The 15,855-nt window shown below is 38.7% G+C and overlaps 1 pseudogene; it reads left to right on the plus strand.

Moving 5' to 3' along the window:
* Window positions 1–435: 435 nt before the first annotated feature.
* LOC128311445 (CTD small phosphatase-like protein 2) lies at window positions 436–6,213 on the plus strand (annotated as a pseudogene).
* Window positions 6,214–15,855: the final 9,642 nt, after the last annotated feature.

The following is a 15,855-nucleotide window of genomic DNA, read 5'->3' on the forward strand; positions in this document are numbered from 1 at the left end:
CCCTATCAAGAGAGGCCCGTCTCCTGAACTTCGTGCTTTGAAGACTCCCTTTGGTTCTCTTCTCAATATGTTCTCCCCCACAGGGCCAAACGCCCAGTGTTGAGGCCAGAGGAATAAATGCACACGCAGTGTCCTAGCCTCCATATCATCCTTGAGATACCTGGGACACCAGAACTCCTCATCCAAACGGACCCAAGCCTGCTTCCAGCACCAGCATGCCCTTTGTTGGGGCTATCCTTTGTGGCTTAACAGCCTTGTTGGTGTATGTACTTCCAGGTGGCTATGGCAGGAGCAGGGCTGTACATGAGGAACAGTTAATGATTGGCCCAGGTTGTCCACATACATACAAATGAGTCCTCAAAGGTGGGGGATAAAACTCGGGGTGGGAAGAAAATGCAGACTGGTGAATGAATGCCTGAGGCCTAGTCTAGGGCCATGGGCCTGGAAGGTTGGTGGTAATTCTTCCCACACTGAAGGCTCAAAAGGTAAAGCAGTCCATGAATTCAAAACCCAAACCAGACCTTTCAGGCCATTATGAAAGTCTATTTGTCATGGAAGGAGATGTAACATGTTTTAACGGTTTATTGGTTGAATTAAACATTTTGAATAATTAGGACTATGGCATGTAGGACCCCAACTGAAGTATTGCCTCCGACCTTGCAAATTTTATAAATCTTACAGGTGGGTCACGTCAAACATTTGGCTAACTTTACCCCACCACGAGCCATCAGGCCCTCTCACTGCTGTTTTGTGGTGCTTCAAGGAAACCACATGACTACATCATAGGAAACAGATGAGTTCCTGGTTGTGTACTTGTCCACTGCCCTTGTACTAATTGTGGTGTTTTCCATTGGGTTCTCCCCTCATAGTACAGTAAAGTATGACAAAGACTTAAAACATAGAGCTCAAGGGAAGGTTCCTGCCCGTTCTTTTTTTTTTATTTATTTTTTAATGTTTATTTATTTTTAAGAGGGAGAGACAGAGCATGAGCGAGGGAGGGGCAGAGAGAAAGAGAGAGGGAGACGAAGAATCTGAAGCAAGCCCGATGCGAGTGTTGAACCCAAGATCCATGGGAGCATGACCTGAGCTGAAGTCAGATGCTTAACTGACTGAGCCACCCAGGTGCCCTGGTTCCTCCTGCCCATTCTTAACAAATGGACTACAGGGGCTCTCTGCTGCCATTCTGTGGCTATCACTGGAATCTACCAGACATTGAAATGTATTCCACTGATGCAGTGCCATCCCTATGTGAGTGGCAGATTCTAGCCACATACTGGTAGTTCTTGAGTCCAAGAACGTCCACATTTTGTGATAATTGGGACGCTTACGTGCAGACAAAGCGTTGCTGCCCATGGTGAGGGTGATGTAACAGTGCATGAATGGACATAGCATTCAGTGGCCATTTCATGCCCCCTTACATTCTCACACTGCTGGCATTTTGAGGTAGAACAGGCCCTTAAGGAGGTGACTAATAAAGATTGCTAGAAGTTGCACTACTGTCATGATAACCTGAGGAGCTCTATGAATCTGCTCCCCAATGAAACTGGTAAAAATTAGTTTTGTGGGTTTTTTGTTGTTGTGGTGGTTTAATCAAACAATCTAAATTATCTAGAAATGCTCCTAAGGGCATACAGCCAGTAAAGAAACATTTATTCAAGAATATCTGCTAAAATCTGATAAGGGCTGTGGGGTGCCTATGTGGCTCAATCAGTTAAGCATCCGAATCTTCGTTTCAGCTCAGGTCATGATATCACGTCGGTGGGTTCGAGCCCCACATTGGATTTCAAACTGAAAGCCGGGTGTGAGCTTGGGATTCTCTCTCCCACTCCCTATTTCTCCTCCGCTCCCCCACTTGCTCAAGCACATGTGCGTGCTCTCTCAATCTCTCAAAATAAATAAATAAACACAAATAATTGATAAGGACAGTGAGAATCAGTGGCATTTGAGCCAAAACCTATACCCCTCTTTCCCTCCTTTGTCAGCAAGAGAGAAACTCCAAATTGGTACAGCCAAGAAAGCAGGGTACCTTCTCCCCCCTTCTCCCAGAGTGATCTTTCCAGAAAAGGCAGAGCATCAACATTTCTCATATTGCTCCAGCTACCTATTGCTGACATGAAGTCTAGGTGCGTATAGTCCGAGGTGGGGTTCCCGTCTTCCATGCAGTTTCCCCCTATAGGATTACCTTCGATGCAGCACAACTGAGAATATTGGGGCCCCCGTTTAGTAAGAGATTCCACACTAGGTGAGTCAAACCAAGAAGACCTGAAACTACTGTCCCCCTCCACTGAATCAGCAGCTCCCAAAGCAGGAGTGTTACCCATTAAGAAGTACACCATTCCCAGTTCCTCATCTATAGCTCATAGACTTTTTCCCAAGAAGCAGGCCATTAAACAGGGGGCTCTGCATCTCTTCCCAAGGGAAGTGAATCAATTTGCAATAGACGATGAAGAAGTTGAAGCTTATAGCCCTCTCAAAAATAATAGTTTGTGGTTAAGAGCAATTAAGAGTAAGAGCCTAAATGTCCATCAACTGATTAATGGATAAAGAAGACGTGGTTTATATATACAATGGAATTCTACTTGTCAATGAGAAAGAATGAAATCATGCCATTTGCAACAAGGTGGATGGAACTGGAGGGTATTATGCTGGGTCAAATAAGTCAGTCAGAGAAAGACAGATATCATATGTTTTCACTCATATGTGGATCTTGGGAAACTTAATAGAAGACCATGGGGGAAGGGAAGGGGGAAAAAGCAGTTACAAACAGAGAGGGAAGGAGGCAAACCATAAGAGACTCTTAAATGCAGAGAACAAACTGAGGGTTGATGGGGGGTGGGGGCGAGGGGAAAGTGGGTGATGGCACTGAGGAGGGCACTTGTTGGGATGAGCACTGGGTGTGGTATAGAAACCAATTTGACAATAAATTATATTTTAAAAAATGAATAAAAGAAGAGCTGGAAAAAAAAGAGTAAGTGAGTAGAATTATTCAAATTAAAAACTAAACTGTAAGAAAGCTAGTTTACCAGGGTGCCTCGGTTGCTCAGTCGGTTAAGTGTCTGACTTCGGCTCAGGTCATGATCTTGTGGTTCGTGGGTTCAAGCCCCACATCAGGCTCTGTGCTGACACCTCATAGCCTAGAGTCTGCTTTGTTTTCTGTGTCTCACTCTCTGCCTCTCCCCCGCTTGTGTGCGCCCTCTCTCTCTCTCTCCTCTTTCTCTCTCTCTCTGTCAAAAATAAATAAACATTAAAAAATTTTTAAAAAAAGAAAGCTAGTTTGCCAGAGAGAACCAGGGAAATGTACAACTAAGAAGAGCCCCACTGGGGTAAGAACAAATCACAAATACTAACCTGAAAACTGTCCCATCAAAGGAACCCAAATTTAATTGGTTCAGTCTATTGAGCAATTTATGCCCAATCCTGCAACTCATGAAGATTACCAGCTGAGTGTGGCCAGGGAAAGAGACAATCAAAAGTAGCCTTGCAAAAAATACTCATCCTTGAGTGATTGAAGGCATATCCAAGCCTGTGCTTGGTTTCTTGAGGAGGAAAATCAGAGGTTTCATGCTTTGGGGGAGGTGGAATAGACTTCCAAAATGTCACTAAGCAAATAAATAGAAAAGCAAAGAACAATTACAAGCACCAGAGGAGGAGTCAGTAGCCAGAGTTGCTACAACATATTATCTCAAATGTGCAATTTCCCACAAAAGATTAAGAGACATGCAAAGGAACAAGGAAGTCTGACCCCAGTTTTGATTTACTCCTATTCACCTCATTGGTGAGAAAGGGATGTTCCACCCTAAACAGTATGCGATGGCCAAATGCACAACACCTGATGCCAGGCAGATGAACTAAAACTTAAGTTTATTAATCAATTATACAGCCCTGAAGGAAATCATTCCAGCCCGCACAAGGCCACGTGAAAATGGCACTTGAAAACAGAGTGGCTTAGCAGAGACTGTGGGAGGCAGGCTTTATAGTTACAAGAGGTTGGGGTGACCCTTAATTTTTACAGGAGGTTGTGATCAGTTGGAATAGTTTTGCAATCTGGCAAGGAAATGAAAGCTATTGGGCTGAGGATTGGGTGGAACCTGAGGATATATTTCTGCCAGCACAGGTTTACATGAAGCACCCATAAGAGATGAGGTTGAGGTGTGCCTGGGTGGCTCAGTCGGTTAAGTGTCTGACTCAATTTAAGCCCAGGTCATGATCTCACAGTTCGTGAGACTGAGTCCTGAGTCAGGCTCTGTGCTGACAGAGGGGAGCCTGCTTGGGATTCTCTCTCTCTCTCTCCCTTTCTCTCTGCCACTCCCCTGCTTCAGCTCTCACTCTCTCAAAATAAATAAACTTTTTAAAAAAGATGACGTGAGAACAAGAAAAGCCTTTTTTTTTAATATATGAAATTTATTGTCAAATTGGTTTCCATACAACACCCAGTGCTCATCCCAAAAGGTGCCCTCCTCAATACCCATCACCCACCCTCCCCTCCCTCCCACCCCGCATCAACCCTCAGTTTGTTCTCAGTTTTTAAGAGTCTCTTATGCTTTGGCTCTCTCCCACTCTAACCTCTTTTTTCTTTTTTTTTCCTTCCCCTCCTCCATGGGTTTCTGTTAAGTTTCTCAGGATCCACATAAGAGTGAAAACATATGGTACATGTCTTTCTCTGTATGGCTTATTTCACTTAGCATCACACCCTCCAGTTCCATCCACGTTGCTACAAGGGGCCATATTTCATTCTTTCTCATTGCCATGTAGTACTCCATTGTGTATATAAACCACAATTTCTTTATCCATTCGTCAGTTGATGGACATTTAGGCTCTTTCCATAATTTGGCTATTGTTGAGAGTGCTGCTATAAACATTGGGGTACAAGTGCCCCTATGCATCAGTACTCCTGTATCCCTTGGGTAAGAAAAGCCTTTTTGCCATCAAATCAAATACAGGCAATATGTCGTGCCTGAGCAAAAATGAAATACTCAGATTTTAGGAAAGCCTACTTTCAGGAGGAGAAAATCCACCAAAGAATGAAATCAGCTTGTTAACATAAATTTATCAAATCATTGGAGGAAGCACATTGACGAGAGAGAAAATCCATTGAAACAAAATAGAATTGGACTTCATATGGACAATAATTTGAACACATCAACACCAAGAGCACAAGAAAGGCCTGACAAGTATCACAAATGCTGGTAGTTATGAAATGACAAATAAACATGTAAAGCAAACTGGAAAATAGGACATAATCCTTTCTCAGGCAATCTCGCATGGACTAAATTTTGGGGTCCCTATTTCCTCCTATCTTCCACTTTTTTTAGCATTGAATAACTGACACATCAGGATCAGATTCTCCAGGACAGGCTGCAAAATTGAAGAGATAGTAAAAACACTTGATAAGGAACAAGTGGATGAGGTTGCTTCTGATAGTCCTGAATCAACTAATGGAGCAGTTAATTCAAATCAAGCAGTTCAAGGGAGGCTATCAATAAATAATGTTTCAGAGGAAGCAGAAGAAACAGTTCTTTGGGATATCTCACCACTATCTAGATAGTGGTTATTCATCTGTGAGTTGGACTGGAAAGTATTAGATCTTTATTATGTCATGCAATATGTTCCACGACTAACAGAAGAACAATTAAATTGGAAATCTACCTTTCTACTGAAAACCAGAAGCACACTGGAATTCTGCCTACTTTTAGACCTATATTAAACACTAAGTGCACTGTAGTCTAAATGAGCTAAGAGATGCAGACCTTACTTTTCCAGTCCATATCCAAGATACTATTGATCAGATTTATGTGAGATTAAGACTATTCTTCCAGGAATCCTTGAAACCAATATCTCAGATTTATAAGATTATTGTTTTTACTACTCTTAAGAGGGTATAAGCAGATATTATCTAAATATGTTAGCTCCTAAAAGGCAACTAGTGAGGCACTGGCCTTTCTGTGAAAGTTGTGTTTGTTTACAAGCAACATATACAAAGAACTTATCTTCGGAAGACATCTTTCAAAAACTGTAATAGTTGACAAACCACCACAAGCCTTTACATACCAGCTTTTCAATAGAATCCTTATAGAAAGCTGGTTTGTAGAGTAAACTCTCAATGTACTCCTAAATGTGATTACGTATATTTAGAAGCTTGTAGACCTGAATGATGATGTTCAACTTCACATCAAAGGAAAATTTTGATTGCGTGATTTGCTTTCCCCAGATTAACTACAAAGATTTCTCAAAACAATGAAGGGAGAGAGAAAACAGGTCCCTTTTAGACTAAGGCAACACATTCTTACTCCTTTTGAAAATTTACATTTTGTAACCCATCTTGCTTTTCTTAATTTTGGTGTTCAGTGATAATCAATGGTTACAGAAAGAAACTTTACCTATCTCAGCTTACATACACAGAGTAGGTAGGCTGAAACAAAAAATCCTTTGGAACTCATGCAACTCTGAATTTTTTTATGTACAGAACATCTGAAGTTTATATAGAATTATGTTTCTGCCACAAGCAGTTTGGTCCCATAGTCACACAGGGTTTTATTTAAAAAAAAAAAAAAAAGATGAAAATGGACTTGTTTTTCTTTCTCTGTTTGGTGTTCTAAGTGCATATAAAGCCACACTTCTACTACTTTAAGATTCTCATCCTAATAGAAATTGCTGATAAAAGTTGTTTCATTTTTCTGGTTAAGGTTTATAACTTTTTAAAAACATGTATTGACTTGGGTTAGATTAGAATTTCATTATGCATTTTAGCTGAGGCACTTCAAAGTTTTTTTAAATGGTCAGTTTTGTTTTTTACAATACACTTGAATGCCATTTGCCTACTTGTTCTGCCTGCATATTGCATATTTGTTTAAAAATACTCTCTACTTTCAGTCCATGTAAGTTTCATTTAGAAAGAGGCACATTTACACTGTTTCTAAAATATTTTACTGTAGGTGAAATCTTTTCAGAAATGAAGAGACCGAGTAGGTAAGAATATATTAACGGCTAATACTCAAAAAGATTTAAACCACTGTGATGGCATATATTCCAAATGGTAATATCTTGCAACAGCACACAGATTTAACGGATAAAGGTATGCCTCAGATATCTCTGTGCTCAGGAATCTTTAAGGAAAGTGAGTTTGGCCACCTTTTGGGCTTAGTTTGGTTACTGCTCCCTTTAGTTTTCTCCACGAATGAAGCATTCAGCACAGTGACTCAGTATTTTCACTTAATCTGCATGGACTGAGATTACCTCTGGTATGCTCTTGGTGCTAATCAAGGTAAAAATCTGTGTAATTGTTTACTAATATATTCTTCATAATCTTGTGGCATAGCACACATTCAAGCCACAAATGTAGTTAATATGTCTTCACAGTGGTTTTCTCTGCTATAAGTGGTATTTAAGGCTTGATTCTCCAATAGAGCTACCATAAGAGGTTTATACTTTTATAGTATTGTTTGGTCTCCTTTTAGGGAAGCTTTTTTTAATGGAAGGTGTAATATGGGATGGAATGCTTTTCCTCTCAACTATAGAAACTTGCCAGAGGCCCAGACTGCTTTTCTGTAAGGGATTATCAAAGAACAGAATGTTTTTCCAGAGTGGTTTGATATTTTTGTTGAGAAAGTATAGTATGAGAAAGTAAGAAATGGACAAATGGAAATTGAGGAGTATTTCAACTAGTTATTGTGTACATTACTGGCTTACTAGCAACACTTGTATATTTTACATATTAGATGCAGCATCATTTTCTTTTTTTTAACCTTAAATTTATTTATTTTTTTAACATATATTTATTCATTTATTTATTTACTTATTTTAATATGAAATTTCTTGTCAAATTGGTTTCCATACAACACCCAGTACTCATCCCAACAGGTGCCCTCCTCAATACCCATCACCCACCCACCCCTCCCTCCCACCCCCCATCAACCCTTCAGTTTATTCTCAGTTTTTAGGAGTCTCTTATGTTTTGGCTCCCTCCTTCTCTAACCATTTTTTTTCCTTCCCCTCCCCCATGGTCTTCTGTTAAGTTTCTCAGGATCCACATAGCAGTGAAAACATATGGAATCTGTCCTTCTCTGTATGACTTATTTCACTTAGCATAACACTCTCCAGTTCCATTCACATTGCTACAAAAGGCCATATTTCATTCTTTCTCATTGCCACGTAGTATTCCATTGTGTATATAAACCACAATTTCTTTTTTTTTCAATATATGAAATTTATTGTCAAATTGGTTTCCATACAACACCCAGTGCTCATCCCAAAAGGTGCCCTCCTCAATACCCATCACCCACCCTCCCCTCCCTCCCACCCCCCATCAACCCTCAGTTTGTTCTCAGTTTTTAAGAGTCTCTTATGCTTTGGCTCTCTCCCACTCTAACCTCTTTTTTCTTTTTTCCTTCCCCTCCTCCATGGGTTTCTGTTAAGTTTCTCAGGATCCACATAAGAGTGAAAACATATGGTATCTGTCTTTCTCTGTATGGCTTATTTCACTTAGCATCACACTCTCCAGTTCCATCCACGTTGCTACAAAGGGCCATATTTCGTTCTTTCTCATTGCCATGTAGTACTCCATTGTGTATATAAACCACAATTTCTTTATCCATTCGTCAGTTGACGGACATTTAGGCTCTTTCCATAATTTGGCTATTGTTGAGAGTGCTGCTATAAACATTGGGGTACAAGTGCCCCTATGCATCAGTACTCCTGTATCCCTTGGGGAAATTCCTAGTAGTGCTACTGCTGGGTCATAGGGTAGGTCTATTTTTAATTTTTTGAGGAACCTCCACACTGTTTTCCAGAGCAGCTGCACCAGTTTGCATTCCCACCAACAGTGCAAGAGGGTTCACAATTGCACCAAGAAGCATAAAATACCTAGGAATAAACTTAACCAAAGATGTAAAAGATCTGTATGCTGAAAACTATAGAAAGCTTATGAAGGAAATTGAAGAAGATACAAAGAAATGGAAACACATTCCGTGCTCATGGATCGGAAGAATAAATACTGTTAAAATGTCAATACTACCCAAAGCTATCTACACATTCAATGCAATCCCAATCAAAATTGCACCAGCATTCTTCTCCAAGCTAGAACAAGCAATCCTAAAATTTGTTTGGAACCACAAAAGGCCCCGAATAGCCAAAGTCATTTTGAAGGAGAAGACCAAAGCAGGAGGCATCACAATCCCAGACTTTAGCCTCTACTACAAAGCTGTAATCATCAAGACAGCATGGTATTGGCACAAAAACAGACACAGAGACCAATGGAATAGAATAGAAACCCCAGAACTAGACCCACAAAAGTATGACCAACTAATCTTTGACAAAGCAGGAAAGAATATCCAATGGAGAAAAGACCGTCTCTTTAACAAATGGTGCTGGGACTGGACAGCAACATGAAGAAAGGATGAAACTAGACCACTTTCTTACTCCATTCACAAAAGCTTCATTTTCAAACGTGTCCTAGAAACAAGAATATTTAACTTTGCTTATTTTTTAACCCAATTTTTGGTATATTAACAAAGATTTTAACATTTCATCAGTTTGGGCAATTTCTTATTATATTTTCTGTTGTGTATGTAGTTAGCATGTGTACTGAACTGTTCAAACATTAGCATGCTCAACAAGCTTATTTTGTGAAAATTTCTTATTTATTAAAAAATAATTATGGCAAACTTTCTTCAAAAATAATGAAATCATTTGCAATTCAGAATGCCTTTTTTAAATCTTTCAAGGTATTTTGCTTGCAGGAAATATTATCACAGATTTATTTTTACAAGAATCATTGAAATGAGTTTTTGTTAGGATATCTAGTCATCTTTATGCATTTTGTCTCTATCTTAATTGAAATAAAATATTTACAGCTTTAAATAAAAAAAGGAACTGCCTGTGAGAGTGGCCTCATGTCAGATACAACAGCCAGTAATTACAAGTTAACTACTGTATGTTCAAAGTACTAAAGGAACCACCATTGAAGAAAATACAAAAGTATAATGGCAATGCCTGCCCCCGCCAAAGGAAAAAAAAAAGGTTATTAATGAAGATTTAGAAATTACTTAACAGATAATCAAATGGAAATTTTGGAGTGAAAACTACAATTACTGAAATGAAAAATTCATTAGAGGGGTTCAACAGTAGATTGGAAAAATTCAGAATAAAAAATTAGCAAAGTTAAAAATAGGTTGAGCAAATAGTAGAGAAAAATAGAATAAATACAAGTGAACAGAATCTCAGAGAAATTTGGGCTTTTATTAATTATACCAAGATGACAAAAAGATAGATACCAAACAGACACATCACGGTAAAAATGCTGAAATCCAAACTGCAAAAGAAAATCTTGAAATCACCAAGAAGACAACAACCTGTCACTTGCAAGGGAATCCCAATAAGATTATGAAATGATTGCCCACCAGAAACAATGGAGGTCAGAAGGCAGAGAAATAAAGTGCTTAAAGAAGAAAACTGTCAATCAAGAATCCTATGTCAAGTGATGTGATCTCTCAAAAATGAAAGTGAAATAAGCACATTCCAGAAAAACAAATCTTAAAGAATTTCTTGTAAGTACACCTGCTTAAGGAACTTCTTTAGGCTCACAGTGGGAGACCCCAGGGGATAATTTTATTCTATTTTTTAAAGTTCGTACCAATTTATTCTGTTTCCAGCAATGTGGCAAGTTTGCGTTTGCTTCCAACAAACAGTAGATATTGTAATTATTTTAGAGATGGTTAATTTCATAAGTGTAAAATGGGAACTCAGGGTATGTTTTTTTAAAATATTTCTTTAATTGTGAGATTGTGTGTTTTTCCATGTTAGATTACCAGTTCTATTTATTATGGTGTCAATAGTCAATTAGTATCATGTACCATTTTATCTGCTGAATTTTAAATATTTTTTAATATAATTTATTGTCAAATTGGCTAACATACAGTGTGTAAATGTGTTCTTGGTTTTTGGGGTAGATTCCCATGGTTCATAGCTTACATACAAAAACCAGTGCTCATCCCAACAAGGGCCCTCCTCAATGCCCATAACCCATTTTCCCCTCTCCCCCACACTCCACCCACTCTCAGTTTGTGCTCTGTATTTAAGAGTCTCTTATGGTTTGCCTCCCTCCCTCTCTGTAGCTAATTTTCCCCCATCCTTCCCCCATGGTCTTCTGTTAAGTTTCTCAAGATCCACATATGAGTGAAGACATACGATATCTGTCTTTCTCTGACTGACTTATTTCACTCAGCATAATACCTTCCAGTTCCATCCATGTTGCTGCAAATGGCATGATTTCATTCTTTCTCATTGTCAAGTAGTATTACATTGTATATGTAAACCACATCTTCTTTACCCATTCATCAGTTGATGGACATTTAGGCTCTTTCCATAATTTGGCTATTGTTGAAAGCACGGCTATAAACATTGGGGTACATGTGCCCCTATGAATGAGCCCTCCTGTATCCTTTGGGTAAATTCCTAGTAGTGCTATTGCTGGGACGTAGGGTAGTTCTACTTTTAATTTTTTGAGGAACTTCCACACTGTTTTCCAGAGGGGCTGCACCAGTTTGCATTCCCACCAGCAGTGCAAGAGGGTTCCCGTTTCTCCACATACTCACCAGCATCTGTAGTTTCCTGAGTTGTTGATTTTAGCCACTCTGACCGGTGTGAGGTGGTATTTCAGTGTGCTTTTGATTTGTATATCCCTGATGATGAGTGATGTTGAGCATCTTCTCATGTGTCTGTTGGCCATCTGGATGTCTTCTTTGGAGAAGTGTCTATTCATGTCTTTTGCCCATTTCTTCACTGGATTATTTCTTTTTTGGGCGTTGAGTTTGGTAAGTTCTTTATAGATTTTGGATACTAACCATTTATCCAATATATCATTTGCAAATATCTTTTCCCATTCTGTTGGTTGCCTTTTAGTTTTGTTGATTGCTTCCTTTGCAGTGCTGAACCTTTTTATGTTGATGAGGTCCCAGTAGTTCATTTTTGCTTTTTAATTCCCTTGCCTTTGGAGATGTGTCAAGCAAGAAATTGCTGTGGCTGAGGTCAAAGTGGTTGTTGCCTGCTTTCTTCTCTAGGGTGTCGATGGTTTCCTGTCTCACATTCAGGTCCTTCATCCGCTTTGAGTTTATTTTTGTGGATGGTGTGGGAAGGTGGTCTAGTTTCATTCTTCTGCATGTTGCTGTCCAGCTCTCCCAGCACCATTTGCTAAAGACACTGTCTTTTTTCCATTGGCTATTCTTTCCTGCTTTGTCAAAGATTAGTTGGCCATACATTTGTGGGTCCAATTCTGGGTTCTCTATTCCATTGGTCTATGTGTCTGTTTTTGTGCCAATACCATACTGTCTTGATGTTTACAGTTTTGTAGTAGAGTTTTGTAGTCTGGGATTGTGATGCCTCCCGCTTTGGTTTTCTTCTTCAATACTACTTTGGCTATTCAGGGTCATTTGTGTTTCCATACGAATTTTAGCATGGTTTGTTCTTGTTTTGGAAGGAGTGCTGGTGCAATTTTTATTGGGACTGTATTGAATGTGCAGATTGCTTTGGGTAGTATTGACATTTTAACAATATTTATTCTTCCAATCCATGAGCATGGAATGTTTTTCTATTTCTGTGTGTCTTCTTCACTTTCCTTCATAAGTTTTCTATAGTTTTCAGCATACAGATCTTTTACATCTTTGGTTAGGTTTGTTCCTCGGTATTTTATGATTCATGGTGCAATTGTAAATGGGATCAATTTCTAGATTTCTCTTTCTGGTGCTTCATTATTGGTGTATAGAAATTCAACCGATTTCTGTACATTGATTTTTTACCCTGTACATTGACTTTGCTGAATTCATGTATCACTTCTACCAGTCTTTTGGTGGAGTCTTTTGGGTTTTCCATGTAGAGTATCATGTTGTCTGTGACAAGTGAAAGTTTGACTTCTTCTTTGCCAGTTTTGATGCCTGTTATTTCATCTTGTTATCTGATTGCTGATGCTAGGACTTCCAACACCATGTTACACAACAGTGGTGAGAGTGGATATCCTTGTCTTGTTCCTGATCTCAGGGGGAGAGCTCTCAGTTTTTCCCCGTTGAAGATGGATATTAGCTGTGGGCTCTTCATATATGGCTTTTATGATGTTGGCTTTTATGTTCCTTCTATCCCAACTTTCTTGAGGCTTTTTAATAAGAAAGGATGCTGTATTTTGTCAAATGTTTTTTCTGCATCTATTGACAGGACCATATGGTTCCTATCTTTTCTTTTATTAATGTGATGTATCACATTGATTGATTTGCAAATATTGAAGCATCCCTGCAGCCCAGGAATGAATCCCGCTTGATTATGGTGAATAATTCTTTGTATATGCTGTTGAATTTGATTTGCTAGAATCTTGTTGAGAATTCTTGCATCCATGTTCATCAAGGATATTAGCTTGTAAAACTCCTTTTTTGTGGGGTCTGTCTGGTTTGGGAATCAAGGTAATGCTGGCTTCACAGAATGAATCTGGAAGTTTTCCTTCCCTTTCTATTTGTTGGAACACCTTGAGAAGTATAGATATTAACTCTGCTTTAAATGTCTGGTAGAATTCCCCTGGGAAGCCATCTGCCCCAGGACTCTTATTTGTTGGGAGATTTTTAATCACTACTTCAATTTCATCACTGTTCAATATTTCTATTTCTTAAAAAAAAAAAATCTATTTCTCCCAGTTTGAGTTTTGGTAGTGTGTGGTGTCTGGGAATTTGTCCATTTCTTCCAGGTTGTCCAGTTTGTTGGCATATAATTTTTCATAGCATTCTCTGATAATTGCTTGTATTTCTGAAGGGTTGGTTGTGATAAACACATTTTCATTCACGATTTTATCTATTTGGGTTCTCTCTGCTTTCCTTTTGAGAAGTCTGGCTAGGAGTTTATCAATTTTGTTTATTTTTTAAAAACTAACTCTCGGTTTCATTGATCTGTTCTACTGTTTTTTCTTTCTATATGTTCATTTCTGCTTGGATCTTTATTATTTCTCTTCTTCTGCTGGCCTTGGGCTTTCTTTGTTGTTCTGCTTCCAGTTCCTATGAGTGTGTGCTAGAGTTTGCATTTGAGATTTTTCTTGTTTCTTGAGATAGGCCTGGATTGCAATGTATTTTCTTCTTAGGACTTCCTTTGCTGCATCCCAAAGGGTTTGGACTGTTGTGTTTTCGTTTCCATTTATTTCCATATATTTTTAAATTTCTTCTTTAATTGCCTGGTTGACCCATTCATTCCTTAGTAGGATGTTCTTTAACCTCCATGCATTTGGAGGTTTTCCAAAACTTTTCCTGTGGTTGATTTCACGTTTCATTGCATTGTAATCTAAAAGTACGCATGGTAAGATCTCAATTCTTTTATATTTATTGAGGGCTGTTTTGTGATCCAGTATGTGATCTATCTTGGAGAATGTTCCATGTGCACTCGAGAAGAATGTGTATTCTGCTGCTTTAGGATGAAAGTTATGAATATATCTGTCAAGTCCATCTGGTCCAATGTATCATTCAGGGCCATTGCTTCTGTATTGATTTTCTGTCTAGATGATATGTCCATTGTTGTAAGTGGAGTATTAAAGTTCCCTTCAATTACCACATTCTTACCATTAAGATTGCTTATGTTTGTGATTGTTTTATATACTTGGGTATCTCTGAATTCAGTGCATAAACATTTATAGTTGTTAGTTCTTCTTGATGGATAGACTCCATGATTGTGATATAATGTCCTTCTTCATCTCTTGTTACAACCTTTAGTTTAAAATCTAGGTTGTCTGATACAAGTATGGCTACTCCACCTTTCTTTTGACTTACAGTAGCATGATAGATGGTTCTCCATCCCCTCACGTTCAATCTAAAGGTGTCCTCAGGTCTAAAATGAGTTTCTTGTAGACAACAAATCGATGTGGTTTTTTTTAATCCATTCTGATACCCTATGTCTTTTGGTTGGGGCATTTAGTAAATTTACATTCAGCGTTATTATTGAAAGATATGGGTTTAGAGTCATCGTGTTATCTGTCGATTTCATGCTTGTAGGATGTCTCTAGTCCTTGGTAGTCTTTGCAACATTCCACTCACAGAGTCTCCCTTAGGATCTCTTGTAGGGCTGGTTTAGTAGTGATGAATTCTTTCAGTTTTTCTTTGTCTAGGAAAACCTTTACCTCTCCTATTCTGAATGACAGGCTTGCTGGATAAGGATTCTTGGCTGCATATTTTTACCATTCAGCACTTTGAACATTTCTTGCCACTCTTTTCTGGCTTGCCAAGTTTCAGTGGATCTGTCTGCTAGTACTGTGTCTACTCTTGTAGATTAAGGCCCGTTTATCCCTAGCTGCTTTCAGAATTCTCTCTTTATCTTTGTATTTTGCCAGTTTCACTATGATATGTCATGCAGATCGATTCAAGTTACATCTGAAGGGAGTTCTCTGTGCCTACTGGATTTCAATGTCTGTTTCCTTCCCCAGATTGAAGAAGGTCTCAGCTATGATTTGTTCAAGTTCACCTTCTGCCCCTTTCTCCCTCTGTTCTTCTTCTGGAACTCCTATGATACGGACATTATTCCATTTCATAGAATCACGTAGTTCTTTAATTCTCCCCTCGTGGTCCAGAATTGTTTTTTTATCTTTTTCTCAGCTTCATCTTTTTCCATAATTTTATATTCCATTTCACCTATTCTCCCCTCTGCCTCTTCAATCCTCACTGTCACCACCTCTGGTTTATTTTGCACCTCATTTAGAGCATTTTTGATTTGATCATGACTATTTTTTTTTAGTTCCTTGATCTCTGTAGCAATAGGTTCTCTGCTGTCTTCTATGCTTTTTTCAAGCCCAGCATTTAATCTTGTGACTATTATTCTAAATTCTTGTTCAGTTATACTGTTTATATC

The sequence above is a fragment of the Acinonyx jubatus genome, chromosome X, assembly GCF_027475565.1.
Source record: "Acinonyx jubatus isolate Ajub_Pintada_27869175 chromosome X, VMU_Ajub_asm_v1.0, whole genome shotgun sequence".
NCBI lineage: Eukaryota > Metazoa > Chordata > Mammalia > Carnivora > Felidae > Acinonyx > Acinonyx jubatus.